Raw genomic sequence first — 23239 nt, 5'->3', positions numbered from 1 at the left:
GGCACACGAGTAGCGTAACGTGAATGGGCGAGCAGGGCACCCAGCGGGAAGATGGCTTGGGGCGCTGCTCCCGCCAAAGAGGGGGCCCCGTGACCTATCCGCAGGGCTGAAGTAAGAAAGAGGAGAGCCACAGCCGAGCGCACAGGCCGGCCCCAAGCAGGAGAGGACCAGGGCTTGTCCGGGAGTTGAACCCGGGACCTCTCGCACCCTAAGCGAGAATCATACCCCTAGACCAACAAGCCAGACCTGGGGACAAGCTGGCTCCTGGCAGCCTCACGAATTTGGCGGAAAGAGCAGGCAGCCGGAGGCACAAAGCGCAAAAGGCCCACGCCTCCGGGCACCTTTCCAAGCTGGCCTCCCGGGGCGGTCCATCCCGCTGCGAGAGCAAGAAAGAAAGCTCATTCGCGGCCTGACCTGGCTCGCACGCCACGCCGCGGCACGGCACAGCACGCACGTGGGGAGGAAAAGGCCGGCCAAAGTAGGCCCGGGACACCGGCAAGCACGCTCGTTGGCCGGGCCTCGTCCGGGAGCTCGGCGCTGGGCCTCTGCCGCCCCGAGAGCACCGGGCCGCCTTTGGCCTGGCTGCTCGTCCTCAAGCTTCTGGCCCGAGATCAAGCAGGCTGTAAAGCGTCTCCCATCCCGAACGGCGCTCCGAGTGCGCCACGCGGGGGGGGGCGGGGGCTGTCCCCCGAGAGCCGGGGGCCTCGTGCGCGGCTCCAGTTTTCCAGCTGAGCTGGCGGCTCCGCCGCGGGCCTCGGGGCAGCAGCGTCTGCCCCTGCCCGGCGGGCAGATGGGCTCCGGCCGCCTCCCAGCCTCCGCCTCCTCCCCCGGCTGACCCTTCGGCCCCTCCCCTGCCTTCAGGTGCCCACTAGAAAGCACCTCCCCCCACCGCCTCCGCTAGAGCTGAGCCATTAAGCCCTGCCACCGGGGCTCGTGCCGGAGAGCGCCGTCCCCCCCGTTGGGGGACAGCGGGCGGCCGGGAGGAATTCCGGCCACCAGGTCACCCCATTGAATCCAATGGGGGACCACAGCCGACCACTTCCCGCCGTGCCTCCTCCAGCCATGCCTCGGCAACCAGCTTGCCGTGCCCCCGTGCCCACCTTCCAGCTCCCTGCTCAAGACGCCTCTCAATTCAGACCGTCAGCCAGCAGCAGCTCGAGAGAAAAAGGGCAAGAAGGCCACAGCTCAGCGGGAAGTGGCAAGGGCTTGTCCGGGACTCGCACCCGGGACCTCTTGCTCCCAAAGCAAGAATCATGCTCCTAGACCAACAAGCCACGCCCGGCCTGCCTCCTGGTTCTGGCTTCCCAGCGGGAAAGGAACAAGCGGCTGCTAGCTGTGAGGCGGAGTCCGGAAGAGAGAGAGAAAGAAAGAAAGAGAAGGCGAGTGCTCCCCTTGCTAAAGCAATCAGTTCCCCGCAACAATGGCGTCGTGCTCGGGGCACGCTTGCAGCAGAGGTGGAATCGTCGGCCGTCTGAAGTCCGGCGCCTGGACGACATCCTCTCCCGGGACGGGCCTTCCAGCCCTACAGCCGTCAGTTCCTAGCAGACGTGGTCCTGAGGGCAGGAGCCGGTCGGAAGACCAAAGGGAGGAGGCGCCCGCCAGACCCCTTCTGTGACCTTCAGCACGTGGAGGGGGGCCCACTGTTGTGGCTGTGGAAAAGCCATTGGCCAGATGGACCCTGTCGCGTGAGAAAGCCCCCCGTCCGTGCAGGACTCGGTCCTCCTTTCGAGGCAGACGCCTCGGCCCGCCAACCAGGCGGCAGCTTGGCAGGAAAGACCGACCGTTCAGGGTAGCTGGGTGCCTCCCCTGTGCTTCGTTGTTGCGCGGATGTTGCTCCACGGGCCCACTACGCTGCGTAGCCGTTCCCGCCAGAGGCCGGCTCGCTGTTGGCTGGGCCTGACTCTCGGAGCTGGAGCTTGAAGGAGAGGCGCAGAGCCAGCGCCGGCATCTTGGAGTACCACAAGGACACGGGCACACGAGTAGCGTAACGTGAATGGGCGAGCGGGGCACCCAGCGGGAAGATGGGTTGGGGCGCTGCTCCCGCCAAAGAGGGGGCCCCGTGACCTATCCGCAGGGCTGAAGTAAGAAAGAGGAGAGCCACAGCCGAGCCGGCCCCAAGCAGGAGAGGACCAGGGCTTGTCCGGGAGTTGAACCCGGGACCTCTCGCACCCTAAGCGAGAATCATACCCCTAGACCAACAAGCCAGACCTGGGGGCAAGCTGGCTCCTGGCAGCCTCACGAATTTGGCGGAAAGAGCAGGCAGCCGGAGGCACAAAGCGCAAAAGGCCCACGCCTCCGGGCACCTTTCCAAGCTGGCCTCCCGGGGCGGTCCATCCCGCTGCGAGAGCAAGAAAGAAAGCTCATTCGCGGCCTGACCTGGCTCGCACGCCACGCCGCGGCACGGCACAGCACGCACGTGGGGAGGAAAAGGCCGGCCAAAGTAGGCCCGGGACACCGGCAAGCACGCTCGTTGGCCGGGCCTCGTCCGGGAGCTCGGCGCTGGGCCTCTGCCGCCCCGAGAGCACCGGGCCGCCTTTGGCCTGGCTGCTCGTCCTCAAGCTTCTGGCCCGAGATCAAGCAGGCTGTAAAGCGTCTCCCCTCCCGAACGGCGCTCCGAGTGCGCCACGCCCGGGGGGGGGGGGCGGGGGCTGTCCCCCGAGAGCCGAGGGCCTCGTGCGCGGCTGCAGTTTTCCAGCTGAGCTGGCGGCTCCGCCGCGGGCCTCGGGGCGGCAGCGTCTGCCCCTGCCCGGCGGGCAGATGGGCTCCGGCCGCCTCCCAGCCTCCGCCTCCTCCCCCGGCCGACCCTTCGGCCCCTCCCCTGCCTTCAGGTGCCCACTAGAAAGCACCTCCCCCCACCGCCTCCGCTAGAGCTGAGCCATTAAGCCCTGCCACCGGGGCTCGTGCCAGAGAGCGCCGTCCCCCCCGTTGGGGGACAGCAGGCGGCCGGGAGGAATTCCGGCCACCAGGTCACCCCATTGAATCCAATGGGGGACCACAGCCGACCACTTCCCGCCGCGCCTCCTCCAGCCATGCCTCGGCAACCAGCTTGCCGTGCCCCCGTGCCCACCTTCCAGCTCCCTGCTCAAGACGCCTCTCAATTCAGACCGTCAGCCAGCAGCAGCTCGAGAGAAAAAGGGCAAGAAGGCCACAGCTCAGCGGGAAGTGGCAAGGGCTTGTCCGGGACTCGCACCCGGGACCTCTTGCTCCCAAAGCAAGAATCATGCTCCTAGACCAACAAGCCACGCCTGGCCTGCCTCCTGGCTCTGGCTTCCCAGCGGGAAAGGAACAAGCGGCTGCTAGCTGTGAGGCGGAGTCCGGAAGAGAGAGAGAAAGAAAGAGAAGGCGAGTGCTCCCCTTGCTAAAGCAATCAGTTCCCCGCAACAATGGCGTCGTGCTCGGGGCACGCTTGCAGCAGAGGTGGAATCGTCGGCCGTCTGAAGTCCGGCGCCTGGATGACATCCTCTCCCGGGACGGGCCTTCCAGCCCTACAGCCGTCAGTTCCTAGCAGACGTGGTCCTGAGGGCAGGAGCCGGTCGGAAGACCAAAGGGAGGAGGCGCCCGCCAGACCCCTTCTGTGACCTTCAGCACATGGAGGGGGGCCCACTGTTGTGGCTGTGGAAAAGCCATTGGCCAGATGGACCCTGTCGCGTGAGAAAGCCCCCCGTCCGTGCAGGACTCGGTCCTCCTTTCGAGGCGGACGCCTCGGCCCGCCAACCAGGCGGCAGCTTGGCAGGAAAGACCGACCGTTCAGGGTAGCTGGGTGCCTCCCCTGTGCTTCGTTGTTGCGCGGATGTTGCTCCATGGGCCCACTACGCTGCGTAGCCGTTCCCGCCAGAGGCCGGCTCGCTGTTGGCTGGGCCTGACTCCCGCAGCTGGAGCTTGAAGGAGAGGCGCAGAGCCAACGCCGGCATCTTGGAGTACCACAAGGACACGGGCACACGAGTAGCGTAACGTGAATGGGCGAGCGGGGCACCCAGCGGGAAGATGGGTTGGGGCGCTGCTCCCGCCAAAGAGGGGGCCCCGTGACCTATCCGCAGGGCTGAAGTAAGAAAGAGGAGAGCCACAGCCGAGCGCACGGGCCGGCCCCAAGCAGGAGAGGACCAGGGCTTGTCCGGGAGTTGAACCCGGGACCTCTCGCACCCTAAGCGAGAATCTTACCCCTAGACCAACAAGCCAGACCTGGGGGCAAGCTGGCTCCTGGCAGCCTCACGAATTTGGCGGAAAGAGCAGGCAGCCGGAGGCACAAAGCGCAAAAGGCCCACGCCTCCGGGCACCTTTCCAAGCTGGCCTCCCGGGGCGGTCCATCCCGCTGCGAGAGCAAGAAAGAAAGCTCATTCGCGGCCTGACCTGGCTCGCACGCCACGCCGCGGCACGGCACAGCACGCACGTGGGGAGGAAAAGGCCGGCCAAAGTAGGCCCGGGACACCGGCAAGCACGCTCGTTGGCCGGGCCTCGTCCGGGAGCTCGGCGCTGGGCCTCTGCCGCCCCGAGAGCACCGGGCCGCCTTTGGCCTGGCTGCTCGTCCTCAAGCTTCTGGCCCGAGATCAAGCAGGCTGTAAAGCGTCTCCCATCCCGAACGGCGCTCCGAGTGCGCCTCGCCCGGGGGGGGGGGGCTGTCCCCCGAGAGCCGGGGGCCTCGTGCGCGGCTGCAGTTTTCCAGCTGAGCTGGCGGCTCCGCCGCGGGCCTCGGGGCGGCAGCGTCTGCCCCTGCCCGGCGGGCAGATGGGCTCCGGCCGCCTCCCAGCCTCCGCCTCCTCCTCCGGCCGACCCTTCGGCCCCTCCCCTGCCTTCAGGTGCCCACTAGAAAGCACCTCCCCCCACCGCCTCCGCTAGAGCCGAGCCATTAAGCCCTGCCACCGGGGCTCGTGCCGGAGAGCGCCGTCCCCCCCGTTGGGGGACAGCGGGCGGCCGGGAGGAATTCCGGCCACCAGGTCACCCCCTAGAATCCAATGGGGGACCACAGCCGACCACTTCCCGCCGCGCCTCCTCCAGCCATGCCTCGGCAACCAGCTTGCCGTGCCCCCGTGCCCACCTTCCAGCTCCCTGCTCAAGACGCCTCTCAATTCAGACCGTCAGCCAGCAGCAGCTCGAGAGAAAAAGGGCAAGAAGGCCACAGCTCAGCGGGAAGCGGCAAGGGCTTGTCCGGGACTCGCACCCGGGACCTCTTGCTCCCAAAGCAAGAATCATGCTCCTAGACCAACAAGCCACGCCCGGCCTGCCTCCTGGTTCTGGCTTCCCAGCGGGAAAGGAACAAGCGGCTGCTAGCTGTGAGGCGGAGTCCGGAAGAGAGAGAGAAAGAAAGAAAGAGAAGGCGAGTGCTCCCCTTGCTAAAGCAATCAGTTCCCCGCAACAATGGCGTCGTGCTCGGGGCACGCTTGCAGCAGAGGTGGAATCGTCGGCCGTCTGAAGTCCGGCGCCTGGATGACATCCTCTCCCGGGACGGGCCTTCCAGCCCTACAGCCGTCAGTTCCTAGCAGACGTGGTCCTGAGGGCAGGAGCCGGTCGGAAGACCAAAGGGAGGAGGCGCCCGCCAGACCCCTTCTGTGACCTTCAGCACGTGGAGGGGGGCCCACTGTTGTGGCTGTGGAAAAGCCATTGGCCAGATGGACCCTGTCGCGTGAGAAAGCCCCCGTCCGTGCAGGACTCGGTCCTCCTTTCGAGGCGGACGCCTCGGCCCGCCAACCAGGCGGCAGCTTGGCAGGAAAGACCGACCGTTCAGGGTAGCTGGGTGCCTCCCCTGTGCTTCGTTGTTGCGCGGATGTTGCTCCACGGGCCCACTACGCTGCGTAGCCGTTCCCGCCAGAGGCCGGCTCGCTGTTGGCTGGGCCTGACTCCCGCAGCTGGAGCTTGAAGGAGAGGCGCAGAGCCAACGCCGGCATCTTGGAGTACCACAAGGACACGGGCACACGAGTAGCGTAACGTGAATGGGCGAGCGGGGCACCCAGCGGGAAGATGGGTTGGGGCGCTGCTCCAGCCAAAGAGGGGGCCCCGTGACCTATCCGCAGGGCTGAAGTAAGAAAGAGGAGAGCCACAGCCGAGCGCACGGGCCGGCCCCAAGCAGGAGAGGACCAGGGCTTGTCCGGGAGTTGAACCCGGGACCTCTCGCACCCTAAGCGAGAATCTTACCCCTAGACCAACAAGCCAGACCTGGGGGCAAGCTGGCTCCTGGCAGCCTCACGAATTTGGCGGAAAGAGCAGGCAGCCGGAGGCACAAAGCGCAAAAGGCCCACGCCTCCGGGCACCTTTCCAAGCTGGCCTCCCGGGGCGGTCCATCCCGCTGCGAGAGCAAGAAAGAAAGCTCATTCGCGGCCTGACCTGGCTCGCACGCCACGCCGCGGCACGGCACAGCACGCACGTGGGGAGGAAAAGGCCGGCCAAAGTAGGCCCGGGACACCGGCAAGCACGCTCGTTGGCCGGGCCTCGTCCGGGAGCTCGGCGCTGGGCCTCTGCCGCCCCGAGAGCACCGGGCCGCCTTTGGCCTGGCTGCTCGTCCTCAAGCTTCTGGCCCGAGATCAAGCAGGCTGTAAAGCGTCTCCCATCCCGAACGGCGCTCCGAGTGCGCCTCGCCCGGGGGGGGGGGGCTGTCCCCCGAGAGCCGGGGGCCTCGTGCGCGGCTGCAGTTTTCCAGCTGAGCTGGCGGCTCCGCCGCGGGCCTCGGGGCGGCAGCGTCTGCCCCTGCCCGGCGGGCAGATGGGCTCCGGCCGCCTCCCAGCCTCCGCCTCCTCCTCCGGCCGACCCTTCGGCCCCTCCCTTGCCTTCAGGTGCCCACTAGAAAGCACCTCCCCCCACCGCCTCCGCTAGAGCCGAGCCATTAAGCCCTGCCACCGGGGCTCGTGCCGGAGAGCGCCGTCCCCCCCGTTGGGGGACAGCGGGCGGCCGGGAGGAATTCCGGCCACCAGGTCACCCCCTAGAATCCAATGGGGGACCACAGCCGACCACTTCCCGCCGCGCCTCCTCCAGCCATGCCTCGGCAACCAGCTTGCCGTGCCCCCGTGCCCACCTTCCAGCTCCCTGCTCAAGACGCCTCTCAATTCAGACCGTCAGCCAGCAGCAGCTCGAGAGAAAAAGGGCAAGAAGGCCACAGCTCAGCGGGAAGCGGCAAGGGCTTGTCCGGGACTCGCACCCGGGACCTCTTGCTCCCAAAGCAAGAATCATGCTCCTAGACCAACAAGCCACGCCCGGCCTGCCTCCTGGTTCTGGCTTCCCAGCGGGAAAGGAACAAGCGGCTGCTAGCTGTGAGGCGGAGTCCGGAAGAGAGAGAGAAAGAAAGAAAGAGAAGGCGAGTGCTCCCCTTGCTAAAGCAATCAGTTCCCCGCAACAATGGCGTCGTGCTCGGGGCACGCTTGCAGCAGAGGTGGAATCGTCGGCCGTCTGAAGTCCGGCGCCTGGATGACATCCTCTCCCGGGACGGGCCTTCCAGCCCTACAGCCGTCAGTTCCTAGCAGACGTGGTCCTGAGGGCAGGAGCCGGTCGGAAGACCAAAGGGAGGAGGCGCCCGCCAGACCCCTTCTGTGACCTTCAGCACGTGGAGGGGGGCCCACTGTTGTGGCTGTGGAAAAGCCATTGGCCAGATGGACCCTGTCGCGTGAGAAAGCCCCCCGTCCGTGCAGGACTCGGTCCTCCTTTCGAGGCAGACGCCTCGGCCCGCCAACCAGGCGGCAGCTTGGCAGGAAAGACCGACCGTTCAGGGTAGCTGGGTGCCTCCCCTGTGCTTCGTTGTTGCGCGGATGTTGCTCCACGGGCCCACTACGCTGCGTAGCCGTTCCCGCCAGAGGCCGGCTCGCTGTTGGCTGGGCCTGACTCCCGCAGCTGGAGCTTGAAGGAGAGGCGCAGAGCCAACGCCGGCATCTTGGAGTACCACAAGGACACGGGCACACAAGTAGCGTAACGTGAATGGGCGAGCAGGGCACCCAGCGGGAAGATGGGTTGGGGCGCTGCTCCCGCCAAAGAGGGGGCCCCGTGACCTATCCGCAGGGCTGAAGTAAGAAAGAGGAGAGCCACAGCCGAGCGCACGGGCCGGCCCCAAGCAGGAGAGGACCAGGGCTTGTCCGGGAGTTGAACCCGGGACCTCTCGCACCCTAAGCGAGAATCATACCCCTAGACCAACAAGCCAGACCTGGGGGCAAGCTGGCTCCTGGCAGCCTCACGAATTTGGCGGAAAGAGCAGGCAGCCGGAGGCACAAAGCGCAAAAGGCCCACGCCTCCGGGCACCTTTCCAAGCTGGCCTCCCGGGGCGGTCCATCCCGCTGCGAGAGCAAGAAAGAAAGCTCATTCGCGGCCTGACCTGGCTCGCACGCCACGCCACGCCACGGCACAGCACGCACGTGGGGAGGAAAAGGCCGGCCAAAGTAGGCCCGGGACACCGGCAAGCACGCTCGTTGGCCGGGCCTCGTCCGGGAGCTCGGCGCTGGGCCTCTGCCGCCCCGAGAGCACCGGGCCGCCTTTGGCCTGGCTGCTCGTCCTCAAGCTTCTGGCCCGAGATCAAGCAGGCTGTAAAGCGTCTCCCCTCCCGAACGGCGCTCCGAGTGCGCCACGCCCGGCGGGGGGGGGGGGCGGGGGCTGTCCCCCGAGAGCCGGGGGCCTCGTGCGCGGCTGCAGTTTTCCAGCTGAGCTGGCGGCTCCGCCGCGGGCCTCGGGGCGGCAGCGTCTGCCCCTGCCCGGCGGGCAGATGGGCTCCGGCCGCCTCCCAGCCTCCGCCTCCTCCCCCGGCCGACCCTTCGGCCCCTCCCCTGCCTTCAGGTGCCCACTAGAAAGCACCTCCCCCCACCGCCTCCGCTAGAGCTGAGCCATTAAGCCCTGCCACCGGGGCTCGTGCCGGAGAGCGCCGTCCCCCCCGTTGGGGGACAGCGGGCGGCCGGGAGGAATTCCGGCCACCAGGTCACCCCATTGAATCCAATGGGGGACCACAGCCGACCACTTCCCGCCGCGCCTCCTCCAGCCATGCCTCGGCAACCAGCTTGCCGTGCCCCCGTGCCCACCTTCCAGCTCCCTGCTCAAGACGCCTCTCAATTCAGACCGTCAGCCAGCAGCAGCTCGAGAGAAAAAGGGCAAGAAGGCCACAGCTCAGCGGGAAGCGGCAAGGGCTTGTCCGGGACTCGCACCCGGGACCTCTTGCTCTCAATGCAAGAATCATGCTCGTAGACCAACAAGCCACGCCCGGCCTGCCTCCTGGTTCTGGCTTCCCAGCGGGAAAGGAACAAGCGGCTGCTAGCTGTGAGGCGGAGTCCGGAAGAGAGAAAGAAAGAAAGAAAGAAAGAAAGAAAGAAAGAAAGAGAAGGCGAGTGCTCCCCTTGCTAAAGCAATCAGTTCCCCGCAACAATGGCGTCGTGCTCGGGGCACGCTTGCAGCAGAGGTGGAATCGTCGGCCGTCTGAAGTCCGGCGCCTGGATGACATCCTCTCCCGGGACGGGCCTTCCAGCCCTACAGCCGTCAGTTCCTAGCAGACGTGGTCCTGAGGGCAGGAGCCGGTCGGAAGACCAAAGGGAGGAGGCGCCCGCCAGACCCCTTCTGTGACCTTCAGCACGTGGAGGGGGGCCCACTGTTGTGGCTGTGGAAAAGCCATTGGCCAGATGGACCCTGTCGCGTGAGAAAGCCCCCGTCCGTGCAGGACTCGGTCCTCCTTTCGAGGCGGACGCCTCGGCCCGCCAACCAGGCGGCAGCTTGGCAGGAAAGACCGACCGTTCAGGGTAGCTGGGTGCCTCCCCTGTGCTTCGTTGTTGCGCGGATGTTGCTCCACGGGCCCACTACGCTGCGTAGCCGTTCCCGCCAGAGGCCGGCTCGCTGTTGGCTGGGCCTGACTCCCGCAGCTGGAGCTTGAAGGAGAGGCGCAGAGCCAACGCCGGCATCTTGGAGTACCACAAGGACACGGGCACACGAGTAGCGTAACGTGAATGGGCGAGCGGGGCACCCAGCGGGAAGATGGGTTGGGGCGCTGCTCCCGCCAAAGAGGGGGCCCCGTGACCTATCCGCAGGGCTGAAGTAAGAAAGAGGAGAGCCACAGCCGAGCCGGCCCCAAGCAGGAGAGGACCAGGGCTTGTCCGGGAGTTGAACCCGGGACCTCTCGCACCCTAAGCGAGAATCATACCCCTAGACCAACAAGCCAGACCTGGGGGCAAGCTGGCTCCTGGCAGCCTCACGAATTTGGCGGAAAGAGCAGGCAGCCGGAGGCACAAAGCGCAAAAGGCCCACGCCTCCGGGCACCTTTCCAAGCTGGCCTCCCGGGGCGGTCCATCCCGCTGCGAGAGCAAGAAAGAAAGCTCATTCGCGGCCTGACCTGGCTCGCACGCCACGCCGCGGCACGGCACAGCACGCACGTGGGGAGGAAAAGGCCGGCCAAAGTAGGCCCGGGACACCGGCAAGCACGCTCGTTGGCCGGGCCTCGTCCGGGAGCTCGGCGCTGGGCCTCTGCCGCCCCGAGAGCACCGGGCCGCCTTTGGCCTGGCTGCTCGTTCTCAAGCTTCTGGCCCGAGATCAAGCAGGCTGTAAAGCGTCTCCCATCCCGAACGGCGCTCCGAGTGCGCCACGCCCGGGGGGGGGGGCGGGGGCTGTCCCCCGAGAGCCGGGGGCCTCGTGCGCGGCTGCAGTTTTCCAGCTGAGCTGGCGGCTCCGCCGCGGGCCTCGGGGCGGCAGCGTCTGCCCCTGCCCGGCGGGCAGATGGGCTCCGGCCGCCTCCCAGCCTCCGCCTCCTCCCCCGGCCGACCCTTCGGCCCCTCCCCTGCCTTCAGGTGCCCACTAGAAAGCACCTCCCCCCACCGCCTCCGCTAGAGCTGAGCCATTAAGCCCTGCCACCGGGGCTCGTGCCGGAGAGCGCCGTCCCCCCCGTTGGGGGACAGCGGGCGGCCGGGAGGAATTCCGGCCACCAGGTCACCCCATTGAATCCAATGGGGGACCACAGCCGACCACTTCCCGCCGCGCCTCCTCCAGCCATGCCTCGGCAACCAGCTTGCCGTGCCCCCGTGCCCACCTTCCAGCTCCCTGCTCAAGACGCCTCTCAGTTCAGACCGTCAGCCAGCAGCAGCTCGAGAGAAAAAGGGCAAGAAGGCCACAGCTCAGCGGGAAGCGGCAAGGGCTTGTCCGGGACTCGCACCCGGGACCTCTTGCTCCCAAAGCAAGAATCATGCTCCTAGACCAACAAGCCACGCCCGGCCTGCCTCCTGGTTCTGGCTTCCCAGCGGGAAAGGAACAAGCGGCTGCTAGCTGTGAGGCGGAGTCCGGAAGAGAGAAAGAAAGAAAGAAAGAGAAGGCTAGTGCTCCCCTTGCTAAAGCAATCAGTTCCCCGCAACAATGGCGTCGTACTCGGGGCACGCTTGCAGCAGAGGTGGAATCGTCGGCCGTCTGAAGTCCGGCGCCTGGATGACATCCTCTCCCGGGACGGGCCTTCCAGCCCTACAGCCGTCAGTTCCTAGCAGACGTGGTCCTGAAGGCAGGAGCCGGTCGGAAGACCAAAGGGAGGAGGCGCCCGCCAGACCCCTTCTGTGACCTTCAGCACGTGGAGGGGGGCCCACTGTTGTGGCTGTGGAAAAGCCATTGGCCAGATGGACCCTGTCGCGTGAGAAAGCCCCCCGTCCGTGCAGGACTCGGTCCTCCTTTCGAGGCGGACGCCTCGGCCCGCCAACCAGGCGGCAGCTTGGCAGGAAAGACCGACTGTTCAGGGTAGCTGGGTGCCTCCCCTGTGCTTCGTTGTTGCGCGGATGTTGCTCCACAGGCCCACTACGCTGCGTAGCCGTTCCCGCCAGAGGCCGGCTCGCTGTTGGCTGGGCCTGACTCCCGGAGCTGGAGCTTGAAGGAGAGGCGCAGAGCCAACGCCGGCATCTTGGAGTACCACAAGGACACGGGCACACGAGTAGCGTAACGTGAATGGGCGAGCGGGGCACCCAGCGGGAAGATGGGTTGGGGCGCTGCTCCCGCCAAAGAGGGGGCCCCGTGACCTATCCGCAGGGCTGAAGTAAGAAAGAGGAGAGCCACAGCCGAGCCGGCCCCAAGCAGGAGAGGACCAGGGCTTGTCCGGGAGTTGAACCCGGGACCTCTCGCACCCTAAGCGAGAATCATACCCCTAGACCAACAAGCCAGACCTGGGGGCAAGCTGGCTCCTGGCAGCCTCACGAATTTGGCGGAAAGAGCAGGCAGCCGGAGGCACAAAGCGCAAAAGGCCCACGCCTCCGGGCACCTTTCCAAGCTGGCCTCCCGGGGCGGTCCATCCCGCTGCGAGAGCAAGAAAGAAAGCTCATTCGCGGCCTGACCTGGCTCGCACGCCACGCCGCGGCACGGCACAGCACAGCACGCAAGTGGGGAGGAAAAGGCCGGCCAAAGTAGGCCCGGGACACCGGCAAGCACGCTCGTTGGCCGGGCCTCGTCCGGGAGCTCGGCGCTGGGCCTCTGCCGCCCCGAGAGCACCGGGCCGCCTTTGGCCTGGCTGCTCGTCCTCAAGCTTCTGGCCCGAGATCAAGCAGGCTGTAAAGCGTCTCCCATCCCGAACGGCGCTCCGAGTGCGCCACGCCCGGGGGGGGAGGTGCGGGGGCTGTCCCCCGAGAGCCGGGGGCCTCGTGCGCGGCTGCAGTTTTCCAGCTGAGCTGGCGGCTCCGCCGCGGGCCTCGGGGCGGCAGCGTCTGCCCCTGCCCGGCGGGCAGATGGGCTCCGGCCGCCTCCCAGCCTCCGCCTCCTCCCCCGGCCGACCCTTCGGCCCCTCCCCTGCCTTCAGGTGCCCACTAGAAAGCACCTCCCCCCACCGCCTCCGCTAGAGCTGAGCCATTAAGCCCTGCCACCGGGGCTCGTGCCGGAGAGCGCCGTCCCCCCCGTTGGGGGACAGCGGGCGGCCGGGAGGAATTCCGGCCACCAGGTCACCCCATTGAATCCAATGGGGGACCACAGCCGACCACTTCCCGCCGCGCCTCCTCCAGCCATGCCTCGGCAACCAGCTTGCCGTGCCCCCGTGCCCACCTTCCAGCTCAAGACGCCTCTCAATTCAGACCGTCAGCCAGCAGCAGCTCGAGAGAAAAAGGGCAAGAAGGCCACAGCTCAGCGGGAAGCGGCAAGGGCTTGTCCGGGACTCGCACCCGGGACCTCTTGCTCCCAAAGCAAGAATCATGCTCCTAGACCAACAAGCCACGCCCGGCCTGCCTCCTGGTTCTGGCTTCCCAGCGGGAAAGGAACAAGCGGCTGCTAGCTGTGAGGCGGAGTCCGGAAGAGAGAAAGAAAGAAAGAAAGAGAAGGCGAGTGCTCCCCTTGCTAAAGCAATCAGTTCCCCGCAACAATGGCGTCGTGCTCGGGGCACGCTTGCAGCAGAGGTGGAATCGTCGGCCGTCTGAAGTCCGGCGCCTGGATGACATCCTCTCCCGGGACGGGCCTTCCAGCCCTACAGCCGTCAGTTCCTAGCAGACGTGGTCCTGAGGGCAGGAGCCGGTCGGAAGACCAAAGGGAGGAGGCGCCCGCCAGACCCCTTCTGTGACCTTCAGCACGTGGAGGGGGGCCCACTGTTGTGGCTGTGGAAAAGCCATTGGCCAGATGGACCCTGTCGCGTGAGAAAGCCCCCCGTCCGTGCAGGACTCGGTCCTCCTTTCGAGGCGGACGCCTCGGCCCGCCAACCAGGCGGCAGCTTGGCAGGAAAGACCGACCGTTCAGGGTAGCTGGGTGCCTCCCCTGTGCTTCGTTGTTGCGCGGATGTTGCTCCACGGGCCCACTACGCTGCGTAGCCGTTCCCGCCAGAGGCCGGCTCGCTGTTGGCTGGGCCTGACTCCCGGAGCTGGAGCTTGAAGGAGAGGCGCAGAGCCAACGCCGGCATCTTGGAGTACCACAAGGACACGGGCACACGAGTAGCGTAACGTGAATGGGCGAGCGGGGCACCCAGCGGGAAGATGGGTTGGGGCGCTGCTCCCGCCAAAGAGGGGGCCCCGTGACCTATCCGCAGGGCTGAAGTAAGAAAGAGGAGAGCCACAGCCGAGCCGGCCCCAAGCAGGAGAGGACCAGGGCTTGTCCGGGAGTTGAACCCGGGACCTCTCGCACCCTAAGCGAGAATCATACCCCTAGACCAACAAGCCAGACCTGGGGGCAAGCTGGCTCCTGGCAGCCTCACGAATTTGGCGGAAAGAGCAGGCAGCCGGAGGCACAAAGCGCAAAAGGCCCACGCCTCCGGGCACCTTTCCAAGCTGGCCTCCCGGGGCGGTCCATCCCGCTGCGAGAGCAAGAAAGAAAGCTCATTCGCGGCCTGACCTGGCTCGCACGCCACGCCGCGGCACGGCACAGCACGCACGTGGGGAGGAAAAGGCCGGCCAAAGTAGGCCCGGGACACCGGCAAGCACGCTCGTTGGCCGGGCCTCGTCCGGGAGCTCGGCGCTGGGCCTCTGCCGCCCCGAGAGCACCGGGCCGCCTTTGGCCTGGCTGCTCGTCCTCAAGCTTCTGGCCCGAGATCAAGCAGGCTGTAAAGCGTCTCCCCTCCCGAACGGCGCTCCGAGTGCGCCACGCCCGGCGGGGGGGGGGGGCGGGGGCTGTCCCCCGAGAGCCGGGGGCCTCGTGCGCGGCTGCAGTTTTCCAGCTGAGCTGGCGGCTCCGCCGCGGGCCTCGGGGCGGCAGCGTCTGCCCCTGCCCGGCGGGCAGATGGGCTCCGGCCGCCTCCCAGCCTCCGCCTCCTCCCCCGGCCGACCCTTCGGCCCCTCCCCTGCCTTCAGGTGCCCACTAGAAAGCACCTCCCCCCACCGCCTCCGCTAGAGCTGAGCCATTAAGCCCTGCCACCGGGGCTCGTGCCGGAGAGCGCCGTCCCCCCCGTTGGGGGACAGCGGGCGGCCGGGAGGAATTCCGGCCACCAGGTCACCCCATTGAATCCAATGGGGGACCACAGCCGACCACTTCCCGCCGCGCCTCCTCCAGCCATGCCTCGGCAACCAGCTTGCCGTGCCCCCGTGCCCACCTTCCAGCTCAAGACGCCTCTCAATTCAGACCGTCAGCCAGCAGCAGCTCGAGAGAAAAAGGGCAAGAAGGCCACAGCTCAGCGGGAAGTGGCAAGGGCTTGTCCGGGACTCGCACCCGGGACCTCTTGCTCTCAAAGCAAGAATCATGCTCGTAGACCAACAAGCCACGCCTGGCCTGCCTCCTGGTTCTGGCTTCCCAGCGGGAAAGGAACAAGCGGCTGCTAGCTGTGAGGCGGAGTCCGGAAGAGAGAAAGAAAGAAAGAAAGAAAGAGAAGGCGAGTGCTCCCCTTGCTAAAGCAATCAGTTCCCCGCAACAATGGCGTCGTGCTCGGGGCACGCTTGCAGCAGAGGTGGAATCGTCGGCCGTCTGAAGTCCGGCGCCTGGATGACATCCTCTCCCGGGACGGGCCTTCCAGCCCTACAGCCGTCAGTTCCTAGCAGACGTGGTCCTGAGGGCAGGAGCCGGTCGGAAGACCAAAGGGAGGAGGCGCCCGCCAGACCCCTTCTGTGACCTTCAGCACGTGGAGGGGGGCCCACTGTTGTGGCTGTGGAAAAGCCATTGGCCAGATGGACCCTGTCGCGTGAGAAAGCCCCCGTCCGTGCAGGACTCGGTCCTCCTTTCGAGGCGGACGCCTCGGCCCGCCAACCAGGCGGCAGCTTGGCAGGAAAGACCGACCGTTCAGGGTAGCTGGGTGCCTCCCCTGTGCTTCGTTGTTGCGCGGATGTTGCTCCACGGGCCCACTACGCTGCGTAGCCGTTCCCGCCAGAGGCCGGCTCGCTGTTGGCTGGGCCTGACTCCCGCAGCTGGAGCTTGAAGGAGAGGCGCAGAGCCAACGCCGGCATCTTGGAGTACCACAAGGACACGGGCACACGAGTAGCGTAACGTGAATGGGCGAGCGGGGCACCCAGCGGGAAGATGGGTTGGGGCGCTGCTCCCGCCAAAGAGGGGGCCCCGTGACCTATCCGCAGGGCTGAAGTAAGAAAGAGGAGAGCCACAGCCGAGCCGGCCCCAAGCAGGAGAGGACCAGGGCTTGTCCGGGAGTTGAACCCGGGACCTCTCGCACCCTAAGCGAGAATCATACCCCTAGACCAACAAGCCAGACCTGGGGGCAAGCTGGCTCCTGGCAGCCTCACGAATTTGGCGGAAAGAGCAGGCAGCCGGAGGCACAAAGCGCAAAAGGCCCACGCCTCCGGGCACCTTTCCAAGCTGGCCTCCCGGGGCGGTCCATCCCGCTGCGAGAGCAAGAAAGAAAGCTCATTCGCGGCCTGACCTGGCTCGCACGCCACGCCGCGGCACGGCACAGCACGCACGTGGGGAGGAAAAGGCCGGCCAAAGTAGGCCCGGGACACCGGCAAGCACGCTCGTTGGCCGGGCCTCGTCCGGGAGCTCGGCGCTGGGCCTCTGCCGCCCCGAGAGCACCGGGCCGCCTTTGGCCTGGCTGCTCGTCCTCAAGCTTCTGGCCCGAGATCAAGCAGGCTGTAAAGCGTCTCCCCTCCCGAACGGCGCTCCGAGTGCGCCACGCCCGGCGGGGGGGGGGGGGCGGGGGCTGTCCCCCGAGAGCCGGGGGCCTCGTGCGCGGCTGCAGTTTTCCAGCTGAGCTGGCGGCTCCGCCGCGGGCCTCGGGGCGGCAGCGTCTGCCCCTGCCCGGCGGGCAGATGGGCTCCGGCCGCCTCCCAGCCTCCGCCTCCTCCCCCGGCCGACCCTTCGGCCCCTCCCCTGCCTTCAGGTGCCCACTAGAAAGCACCTCCCCCCACCGCCTCCGCTAGAGCTGAGCCATTAAGCCCTGCCACCGGGGCTCGTGCCGGAGAGCGCCGTCCCCCCCGTTGGGGGACAGCGGGCGGCCGGGAGGAATTCCGGCCACCAGGTCACCCCATTGAATCCAATGGGGGACCACAGCCGAGCACTTCCCGCCGCGCCTCCTCCAGCCATGCCTCGGCAACCAGCTTGCCGTGCCCCCGTGCCCACCTTCCAGCTCAAGACGCCTCTCAATTCAGACCGTCAGCCAGCAGCAGCTCGAGAGAAAAAGGGCAAGAAGGCCACAGCTCAGCGGGAAGTGGCAAGGGCTTGTCCGGGACTCGCACCCGGGACCTCTTGCTCTCAAAGCAAGAATCATGCTCGTAGACCAACAAGCCACGCCCGGCCTGCCTCCTGGTTCTGGCTTCCCAGCGGGAAAGGAACAAGCGGCTGCTAGCTGTGAGGCGGAGTCCGGAAGAGAGAAAGAAAGAAAGAAAGAAAGAGAAGGCGAGTGCTCCCCTTGCTAAAGCAATCAGTTCCCCGCAACAATGGCGTCGTGCTCGGGGCACGCTTGCAGCAGAGGTGGAATCGTCGGCCGTCTGAAGTCCGGCGCCTGGATGACATCCTCTCCCGGGACGGGCCTTCCAGCCCTACAGCCGTCAGTTCCTAGCAGACGTGGTCCTGAGGGCAGGAGCCGGTCGGAAGACCAAAGGGAGGAGGCGCCCGCCAGACCCCTTCTGTGACCTTCAGCACGTGGAGGGGGGCCCACTGTTGTGGCTGTGGAAAAGCCATTGGCCAGATGGACCCTGTCGCGTGAGAAAGCCCCCGTCCGTGCAGGACTCGGTCCTCCTTTCGAGGCGGACGCCTCGGCCCGCCAACCAGGCGGCAGCTTGGCAGGAAAGACCGACCGTTCAGGGTAGCTGGGTGCCTCCCCTGTGCTTCGTTGTTGCGCGGATGTTGCTCCACGGGCCCACTACGCTGCGTAGCCGTTCCCGCCAGAGGCCGGCTCGCTGTTGGCTGGGCCTGACTCCCGGAGCTGGAGCTTGAAGGAGAGGCGCAGAGCCAACGCCGGCATCTTGGAGTACCACAAGGACACGGGCACACGAGTAGCGTAACGTGAATGGGCGAGCGGGGCACCCAGCGGGAAGATGGGTTGGGGCGCTGCTCCCGCCAAAGAGGGGGCCCCGTGACCTATCCGCAGGGCTGAAGTAAGAAAGAGGAGAGCCACAGCCGAGCGCACGGGCCGGCCCCAAGCAGGAGAGGACCAGGGCTTGTCCGGGAGTTGAACCCGGGACCTCTCGCACCCTAAGCGAGAATCATACCCCTAGACCAACAAGCCAGACCTAGGGGCAAGCTGGCTCCTGGCAGCCTCACGAATTTGGCGGAAAGAGCAGGCAGCCGGAGGCACAAAGCGCAAAAGGCCCACGCCTCCGGGCACCTTTCCAAGCTGGCCTCCCGGGGCGGTCCATCCCGCTGCGAGAGCAAGAAAGAAAGCTCATTCGCGGCCTGACCTGGCTCGCACGCCACGCCGCGGCACGGCACAGCACGCACGTGGGGAGGAAAAGGCCGGCCAAAGTAGGCCCGGGACACCGGCAAGCACGCTCGTTGGCCGGGCCTCGTCCGGGAGCTCGGCGCTGGGCCTCTGCCGCCCCGAGAGCACCGGGCCGCCTTTGGCCTGGCTGCTCGTCCTCAAGCTTCTGGCCCGAGATCAAGCAGGCTGTAAAGCGTCTCCCATCCCGAACGGCGCTCCGAGTGCGCCACGCCCGGCGGGGGGGGGGGGCGGGGGCTGTCCCCCGAGAGCCGGGGGCCTCGTGCGCGGCTGCAGTTTTCCAGCTGAGCTGGCGGCTCCGCCGCGGGCCTCGGGGCGGCAGCGTCTGCCCCTGCCCGGCGGGCAGATGGGCTCCGGCCGCCTCCCAGCCTCCGCCTCCTCCCCCGGCCGACCCTTCGGCCCCTCCCCTGCCTTCAGGTGCCCACTAGAAAGCACCTCCCCCCACCGCCTCCGCTAGAGCTGAGCCATTAAGCCCTGCCACCGGGGCTCGTGCCGGAGAGCGCCGTCCCCCCCGTTGGGGGACAGCGGGCGGCCGGGAGGAATTCCGGCCACCAGGTCACCCCATTGAATCCAATGGGGGACCACAGCCGACCACTTCCCGCCGCGCCTCCTCCAGCCATGCCTCGGCAACCAGCTTGCCGTGCCCCCGTGCCCACCTTCCAGCTCAAGACGCCTCTCAATTCAGACCGTCAGCCAGCAGCAGCTCGAGAGAAAAAGGGCAAGAAGGCCACAGCTCAGCGGGAAGTGGCAAGGGCTTGTCCGGGACTCGCACCCGGGACCTCTTGCTCTCAAAGCAAGAATCATGCTCGTAGACCAACAAGCCACGCCTGGCCTGCCTCCTGGTTCTGGCTTCCCAGCGGGAAAGGAACAAGCGGCTGCTAGCTGTGAGGCGGAGTCCGGAAGAGAGAAAGAAAGAAAGAAAGAAAGAGAAGGCGAGTGCTCCCCTTGCTAAAGCAATCAGTTCCCCGCAACAATGGCGTCGTGCTCGGGGCACGCTTGCAGCAGAGGTGGAATCGTCGGCCGTCTGAAGTCCGGCGCCTGGATGACATCCTCTCCCGGGACGGGCCTTCCAGCCCTACAGCCGTCAGTTCCTAGCAGACGTGGTCCTGAGGGCAGGAGCCGGTCGGAAGACCAAAGGGAGGAGGCGCCCGCCAGACCCCTTCTGTGACCTTCAGCACGTGGAGGGGGGCCCACTGTTGTGGCTGTGGAAAAGCCATTGGCCAGATGGACCCTGTCGCGTGAGAAAGCCCCCGTCCGTGCAGGACTCGGTCCTCCTTTCGAGGCGGACGCCTCGGCCCGCCAACCAGGCGGCAGCTTGGCAGGAAAGACCGACCGTTCAGGGTAGCTGGGTGCCTCCCCTGTGCTTCGTTGTTGCGCGGATGTTGCTCCACGGGCCCACTACGCTGCGTAGCCGTTCCCGCCAGAGGCCGGCTCGCTGTTGGCTGGGCCTGACTCCCGCAGCTGGAGCTTGAAGGAGAGGCGCAGAGCCAACGCCGGCATCTTGGAGTACCACAAGGACACGGGCACACGAGTAGCGTAACGTGAATGGGCGAGCGGGGCACCCAGCGGGAAGATGGGTTGGGGCGCTGCTCCCGCCAAAGAGGGGGCCCCGTGACCTATCCGCAGGGCTGAAGTAAGAAAGAGGAGAGCCACAGCCGAGCCGGCCCCAAGCAGGAGAGGACCAGGGCTTGTCCGGGAGTTGAACCCGGGACCTCTCGCACCCTAAGCGAGAATCATACCCCTAGACCAACAAGCCAGACCTGGGGGCAAGCTGGCTCCTGGCAGCCTCACGAATTTGGCGGAAAGAGCAGGCAGCCGGAGGCACAAAGCGCAAAAGGCCCACGCCTCCGGGCACCTTTCCAAGCTGGCCTCCCGGGGCGGTCCATCCCGCTGCGAGAGCAAGAAAGAAAGCTCATTCGCGGCCTGACCTGGCTCGCACGCCACGCCGCGGCACGGCACAGCACGCACGTGGGGAGGAAAAGGCCGGCCAAAGTAGGCCCGGGACACCGGCAAGCACGCTCGTTGGCCGGGCCTCGTCCGGGAGCTCGGCGCTGGGCCTCTGCCGCCCCGAGAGCACCGGGCCGCCTTTGGCCTGGCTGCTCGTCCTCAAGCTTCTGGCCCGAGATCAAGCAGGCTGTAAAGCGTCTCCCCTCCCGAACGGCGCTCCGAGTGCGCCACGCCCGGCGGGGGGGGGGGGGGCGGGGGCTGTCCCCCGAGAGCCGGGGGCCTCGTGCGCGGCTGCAGTTTTCCAGCTGAGCTGGCGGCTCCGCCGCGGGCCTCGGGGCGGCAGCGTCTGCCCCTGCCCGGCGGGCAGATGGGCTCCGGCCGCCTCCCAGCCTCCGCCTCCTCCCCCGGCCGACCCTTCGGCCCCTCCCCTGCCTTCAGGTGCCCACTAGAAAGCACCTCCCCCCACCGCCTCCGCTAGAGCTGAGCCATTAAGCCCTGCCACCGGGGCTCGTGCCGGAGAGCGCCGTCCCCCCCGTTGGGGGACAGCGGGCGGCCGGGAGGAATTCCGGCCACCAGGTCACCCCATTGAATCCAATGGGGGACCACAGCCGACCACTTCCCGCCGCGCCTCCTCCAGCCATGCCTCGGCAACCAGCTTGCCGTGCCCCCGTGCCCACCTTCCAGCTCAAGACGCCTCTCAATTCAGACCGTCAGCCAGCAGCAGCTCGAGAGAAAAAGGGCAAGAAGGCCACAGCTCAGCGGGAAGTGGCAAGGGCTTGTCCGGGACTCGCACCCGGGACCTCTTGCTCTCAAAGCAAGAATCATGCTCGTAGACCAACAAGCCACGCCCGGCCTGCCTCCTGGTTCTGGCTTCCCAGCGGGAAAGGAACAAGCGGCTGCTAGCTGTGAGGCGGAGTCCGGAAGAGAGAAAGAAAGAAAGAAAGAAAGAGAAGGCGAGTGCTCCCCTTGCTAAAGCAATCAGTTCCCCGCAACAATGGCGTCGTGCTCGGGGCACGCTTGCAGCAGAGGTGGAATCGTCGGCCGTCTGAAGTCCGGCGCCTGGATGACATCCTCTCCCGGGACGGGCCTTCCAGCCCTACAGCCGTCAGTTCCTAGCAGACGTGGTCCTGAGGGCAGGAGCCGGTCGGAAGACCAAAGGGAGGAGGCGCCCGCCAGACCCCTTCTGTGACCTTCAGCACGTGGAGGGGGGCCCACTGTTGTGGCTGTGGAAAAGCCATTGGCCAGATGGACCCTGTCGCGTGAGAAAGCCCCCGTCCGTGCAGGACTCGGTCCTCCTTTCGAGGCGGACGCCTCGGCCCGCCAACCAGGCGGCAGCTTGGCAGGAAAGACCGACCGTTCAGGGTAGCTGGGTGCCTCCCCTGTGCTTCGTTGTTGCGCGGATGTTGCTCCACGGGCCCACTACGCTGCGTAGCCGTTCCCGCCAGAGGCCGGCTCGCTGTTGGCTGGGCCTGACTCCCGGAGCTGGAGCTTGAAGGAGAGGCGCAGAGCCAACGCCGGCATCTTGGAGTACCACAAGGACACGGGCACACGAGTAGCGTAACGTGAATGGGCGAGCGGGGCACCCAGCGGGAAGATGGGTTGGGGCGCTGCTCCCGCCAAAGAGGGGGCCCCGTGACCTATCCGCAGGGCTGAAGTAAGAAAGAGGAGAGCCACAGCCGAGCGCACGGGCCGGCCCCAAGCAGGAGAGGACCAGGGCTTGTCCGGGAGTTGAACCCGGGACCTCTCGCACCCTAAGCGAGAATCATACCCCTAGACCAACAAGCCAGACCTAGGGGCAAGCTGGCTCCTGGCAGCCTCACGAATTTGGCGGAAAGAGCAGGCAGCCGGAGGCACAAAGCGCAAAAGGCCCACGCCTCCGGGCACCTTTCCAAGCTGGCCTCCCGGGGCGGTCCATCCCGCTGCGAGAGCAAGAAAGAAAGCTCATTCGCGGCCTGACCTGGCTCGCACGCCACGCCGCGGCACGGCACAGCACGCACGTGGGGAGGAAAAGGCCGGCCAAAGTAGGCCCGGGACACCGGCAAGCACGCTCGTTGGCCGGGCCTCGTCCGGGAGCTCGGCGCTGGGCCTCTGCCGCCCCGAGAGCACCGGGCCGCCTTTGGCCTGGCTGCTCGTCCTCAAGCTTCTGGCCCGAGATCAAGCAGGCTGTAAAGCGTCTCCCATCCCGAACGGCGCTCCGAGTGCGCCACGCCCGGCGGGGGGGGGGGGCGGGGGCTGTCCCCCGAGAGCCGGGGGCCTCGTGCGCGGCTGCAGTTTTCCAGCTGAGCTGGCGGCTCCGCCGCGGGCCTCGGGGCGGCAGCGTCTGCCCCTGCCCGGCGGGCAGATGGGCTCCGGCCGCCTCCCAGCCTCCGCCTCCTCCCCCGGCCGACCCTTCGGCCCCTCCCCTGCCTTCAGGTGCCCACTAGAAAGCACCTCCCCCCACCGCCTCCGCTAGAGCTGAGCCATTAAGCCCTGCCACCGGGGCTCGTGCCGGAGAGCGCCGTCCCCCCCGTTGGGGGACAGCGGGCGGCCGGGAGGAATTCCGGCCACCAGGTCACCCCATTGAATCCAATGGGGGACCACAGCCGACCACTTCCCGCCGCGCCTCCTCCAGCCATGCCTCGGCAACCAGCTTGCCGTGCCCCCGTGCCCACCTTCCAGCTCCCTGCTCAAGACGCCTCTCAATTCAGACCGTCAGCCAGCAGCAGCTCGAGAGAAAAAGGGCAAGAAGGCCACAGCTCAGCGGGAAGCGGCAAGGGCTTGTCCGGGACTCGCACCCGGGACCTCTTGCTCCCAAAGCAAGAATCATGCTCCTAGACCAACAAGCCACGCCCGGCCTGCCTCCTGGTTCTGGCTTCCCAGCGGGAAAGGAACAAGCGGCTGCTAGCTGTGAGGCGGAGTCCGGAAGAGAGAGAGAAAGAAAGAGAAGGCGAGTGCTCCCCTTGCTAAAGCAATCAGTTCCCCGCAACAATGGCGTCGTGCTCGGGGCACGCTTGCAGAAGAGGTGGAATCGTCGGCCGTCTGAAGTCCGGCGCCTGGATGACATCCTCTCCCGGGACGGGCCTTCCAGCCCTACAGCCGTCAGTTCCTAGCAGACGTGGTCCTGAGGGC

General features: G+C 67.0%; 12 non-coding genes across 12 annotated transcripts; all 12 read right to left on the bottom strand.

Moving 5' to 3' along the window:
* Positions 1–170: 170 nt before the first annotated feature.
* TRNAP-AGG (transfer RNA proline (anticodon AGG)) lies at positions 171–242 on the bottom strand. Its single transcript has one exon. It is a non-coding gene; the product is annotated as a tRNA-Pro (tRNA).
* A 1890-nt stretch (positions 243–2132) lies between these two features.
* Positions 2133–2204, bottom strand: TRNAP-AGG (transfer RNA proline (anticodon AGG)). The gene has a single exon. It is a non-coding gene; the product is annotated as a tRNA-Pro (tRNA).
* A 1899-nt stretch (positions 2205–4103) lies between these two features.
* TRNAP-AGG (transfer RNA proline (anticodon AGG)) lies at positions 4104–4175 on the bottom strand. The gene has a single exon. It is a non-coding gene; the product is annotated as a tRNA-Pro (tRNA).
* Positions 4176–6071: 1896 nt separating this feature from the next.
* TRNAP-AGG (transfer RNA proline (anticodon AGG)) lies at positions 6072–6143 on the bottom strand. The gene has a single exon. It is a non-coding gene; the product is annotated as a tRNA-Pro (tRNA).
* A 1897-nt stretch (positions 6144–8040) lies between these two features.
* On the bottom strand, positions 8041–8112 carry TRNAP-AGG (transfer RNA proline (anticodon AGG)). Its single transcript has one exon. It is a non-coding gene; the product is annotated as a tRNA-Pro (tRNA).
* Positions 8113–10029: 1917 nt separating this feature from the next.
* On the bottom strand, positions 10030–10101 carry TRNAP-AGG (transfer RNA proline (anticodon AGG)). Its single transcript has one exon. It is a non-coding gene; the product is annotated as a tRNA-Pro (tRNA).
* Positions 10102–11995: 1894 nt separating this feature from the next.
* Positions 11996–12067, bottom strand: TRNAP-AGG (transfer RNA proline (anticodon AGG)). The gene has a single exon. It is a non-coding gene; the product is annotated as a tRNA-Pro (tRNA).
* A 1894-nt stretch (positions 12068–13961) lies between these two features.
* TRNAP-AGG (transfer RNA proline (anticodon AGG)) lies at positions 13962–14033 on the bottom strand. Its single transcript has one exon. It is a non-coding gene; the product is annotated as a tRNA-Pro (tRNA).
* A 1894-nt stretch (positions 14034–15927) lies between these two features.
* Positions 15928–15999, bottom strand: TRNAP-AGG (transfer RNA proline (anticodon AGG)). Its single transcript has one exon. It is a non-coding gene; the product is annotated as a tRNA-Pro (tRNA).
* Positions 16000–17902: 1903 nt separating this feature from the next.
* Positions 17903–17974, bottom strand: TRNAP-AGG (transfer RNA proline (anticodon AGG)). Its single transcript has one exon. It is a non-coding gene; the product is annotated as a tRNA-Pro (tRNA).
* Positions 17975–19868: 1894 nt separating this feature from the next.
* TRNAP-AGG (transfer RNA proline (anticodon AGG)) lies at positions 19869–19940 on the bottom strand. The gene has a single exon. It is a non-coding gene; the product is annotated as a tRNA-Pro (tRNA).
* A 1904-nt stretch (positions 19941–21844) lies between these two features.
* Positions 21845–21916, bottom strand: TRNAP-AGG (transfer RNA proline (anticodon AGG)). Its single transcript has one exon. It is a non-coding gene; the product is annotated as a tRNA-Pro (tRNA).
* Between the last annotated feature and the right edge of the window lie 1323 nt (positions 21917–23239).

This window comes from Pelodiscus sinensis, chromosome 6, assembly GCF_049634645.1.
Source record: "Pelodiscus sinensis isolate JC-2024 chromosome 6, ASM4963464v1, whole genome shotgun sequence".
Lineage (NCBI taxonomy): Eukaryota > Metazoa > Chordata > Testudines > Trionychidae > Pelodiscus > Pelodiscus sinensis.
Note: the sequence above shows the minus strand (reverse complement) of the source record. Positions and strands in the feature narration are given on the sequence as shown.